The 3,301-nt window shown below is 34.4% G+C and overlaps 1 pseudogene; it reads left to right on the forward strand.

Moving 5' to 3' along the window:
• The first annotated feature begins 1,851 nt into the window (after nucleotides 1–1,851).
• LOC130679263 (olfactory receptor 6C2-like) lies at nucleotides 1,852–2,790 on the forward strand (annotated as a pseudogene).
• Nucleotides 2,791–3,301: the final 511 nt, after the last annotated feature.

Raw genomic sequence — 3,301 nt, forward strand, 5'->3', positions numbered from 1 at the left:
AGAGGTACGTGGGTGTAATGTTTCTTTTTCTATGTCTCGAGTCTCTTATTCTACTTAATTATTTTAATTGCTTAATCTATTGCAACTATTCATTTAATTTATTGTTAGTTGTGTGATATTCATACTCAGGGGAGTGCCCAACTCATCCTAAAACATCAAACCAGGGTCTTCCTTGCGTTCTTTAACAAAACCTGAAAACTCTTAAGGTATTTACTATGGGAAATGGGCAGATGGTATGTTTAGAGTATCTCCTACTAATGAAGGAAAGGATATTTTAAACTTATTAAGTGAAACCTTTACATAGACAGTTAATTAGAATTTGCATAACGATTGATGTGGTTTTTCATCAAATTATTTATGGCCTTTAAGAAGCGTTGGAGATTGAAGTCATTTTGGAAGGAATTAGTGCAGTTATTTGTTGCTAAGTAAGGATCAACCACTGAGCAGACGATGGTCCAAAAGCAGAATTTAAGAGTTTTATTCTGTGGTGTGAATATATGTCTGGCAAGTGTATTGACTAAATATGGATAGAATTCAAAAAAGGAAAGCTATTTCTCTGCCAAACACAGTGGTAAGTTAGGTAACATTTTTTTTGCCTCAATGTAGGTATTATATATATGCTGAGTACATAGGTCAGGGTGTGACTTAGGAGCCACCCAGAACATTTCCTACACCAAACATAAAAGCCACCAAGAATCTTCTAAATTAAAGTCAAGATACGGCAAAAGAGTTGTCAGAGTAGTTTTAAAATTGAGTCCACATAATAAATATTGTAACTTATCTAGGTCTGGGGATAAATAATACCTTGAATTAACTCCATATCTTAGTCACCTACAGCTCTGAGGTTATTACATTAAACTAGATGAAAATGCTGTTTCCACCAAATTTTTAACATATGCTATTAAGCATAAAGTGTGACAAAAACAGAGAAAGTTCTTAATGTGGTTTGGGAGATTTGGAAGGACTTATCTGAAGAGTTAAATAGAAACAGAGGAATGAATCACAAAGATCCAGGTATAGGTCATAATCAGCGTAATGGATGTAGTAAGCAGGAGGGGAAAAAACATAAATGATTACACAAATTTTTTTCCAGACAGGTAGTACATATAAGATGACTTGTGCAGTGGAACAGGCTTTGATAGCATTGGTAGAGGAATCTTGTTTCACACACAACTGTTGTGTTTTTAGTTCATTCAAAAAAAAAAATGCTACAAGCAGAAAGTGACAATGAGGAAAACCTTGGTTATTGATAAGGGAAATGTTCTTAAGGGAAGTAGAATACCATGAGCTAATCTATTCCAAAGTGCAAATTAAACTAATAGTGCACATTAAAAAAATTCTCATGGAATATTCTATTTTCCTTGGAATATATTATTCAAAAAATTCCATAAAAACATTATATTTTTTCTAAAATACAGTCATGACCATTTAGTAGGCTATAAAAACAACTTGATGATACATGTATTTATTTTTAATGAGATATATTAGAACATAAATATCAGAGAGTAGAGATCCTAAGGGTTAATTTTTTCTTACAAATATATGTGTTTAAGTATTTGTGTAGGTGTGAGCAGGTACACTGGGGTGCAACATAAAATGTCTACCTTACCATATGTTGCATTAAAAAACATTTGAAAGCCAGGATTATGATCCACCTAATGATATGCTATCAACAGAGCCAAGAGCATGAATTATTTTTAAAACTCATTATCAAGAAAAACAAAATACATGTAAAATACATTGCTTGGCTTTTCTGAACAAAACCCACTGTAAGACAATTTTTCCACTCTCTACTCAGATCTTACTTCCATTGCTTTTACATGCAGACTGGGAAAAAGACAGGACCCAGGAATGAGAAACCACACATCTCTAACCAGTTTCATCCTCCTGGGATTGACAGATGTCCCTCAGCTACAGATTCTGATTTTTTATATTTCTACTGATCACCTACATGTTGAGTGTAACTAGAAACCTGAGCATCATCATCCTCACATTAGTGGATTCTCACCTTAAAACTGCAATGTACTTCTTTCTCCAAAATTTTTCTTTGTTAGAAATCTCATTCACTTCTGTCTGCATTCCTAGATTCTTGTACAGTATATCAACAGGTGACAGGAGTGTTACATATAATGCTTGTGTATGCCAACTATTTTTACAGATGTTTTTGCAGTAGCAGAATTTTTTCTCTTGGCCACCATGTCCTTTGATTGATATGTAGCCATCTGCAAACCACTGCATTACATGACTGTTATGAACAACAGGGTCTGTAAAAGGCTCGTCTTCTGCTGTTGGATGACTACATTGTTCATCATACTGCTACCACTTAGCTTGGGACTGGACCTGGAATTCTGTGCCTCTTATGCCATTGATCACTTTGTCTGTGATGCTAACCCAATATTGAAGATCTCATGCTCAGATACATGGTTCATAGAGCAGATGGTTATTGTCTGCTCTGTGATGGTTTTTATTGTGATGCTGCTGTGTGTGGTTCTGTCCTACATGTACATCATCAGAACAATTCTAAGACTCCCCTCTGCCCAGCAGAGGACAAGAGCCTTTTCTACCTGTTCTTCCCACATTATCGTGGTTTCTATCACCTATGGCAGCTGCATCTTTGTTTATATCAAGCCTTCAGCAAAAGATGAAATGGCCATTAATAAGGGAGTAACTATACTCACTACTTCCATTTCCCCCATGTTAAATCCTTTCATTTACACTCTGAGGAACAAACAAGTGAAACAAGCCTTTAATGACTTAGTCAAAAGATTTATATTGCTGTCAAGGAATTAGGGGAACATTGATGTCCAGATCCCTAAGCACTTTTTCTTCTGTTTCTACCTAATTTTGTCTTTTCCTCATCTATATTTGTCCTTCCATCCAGTACTGACCCTGGTCAATTTACCGCTTTCATCTCCTTACAAAAAACTTCTTTCAGATGATAATTGTAATGAAGAAAAATGAGAATAGGTGTTTCAGGAAATCTAAACTTGATTTCACTACTAAGATTTCCTTACCATTGCTGAAAGGATTGGGAAATTTATCTTAAAATATTAGTACAATAGTGAGCATCATAACTCAAAAGAAAGCACACGCACACACAGAAAAACAAAAATAAAACTAAATCCTTACTTTAATGAGAAGGGGCTTAATATTGAAAAGAATCAATACTTTCCTAAGTGTTATGCGGTAAAATTTCATAAATGCAAAATATTTTTCAAGTAGGGAATATGTATAAGATTTATGATTTGGAAGAAGCATTTATTAATGGAGTATCTTTAAAACCACTTGATTCACATATTAT

Source organism: Manis pentadactyla, chromosome 10 (genome assembly GCF_030020395.1).
Source record: "Manis pentadactyla isolate mManPen7 chromosome 10, mManPen7.hap1, whole genome shotgun sequence".
NCBI classification, from domain to species: domain Eukaryota; kingdom Metazoa; phylum Chordata; class Mammalia; order Pholidota; family Manidae; genus Manis; species Manis pentadactyla.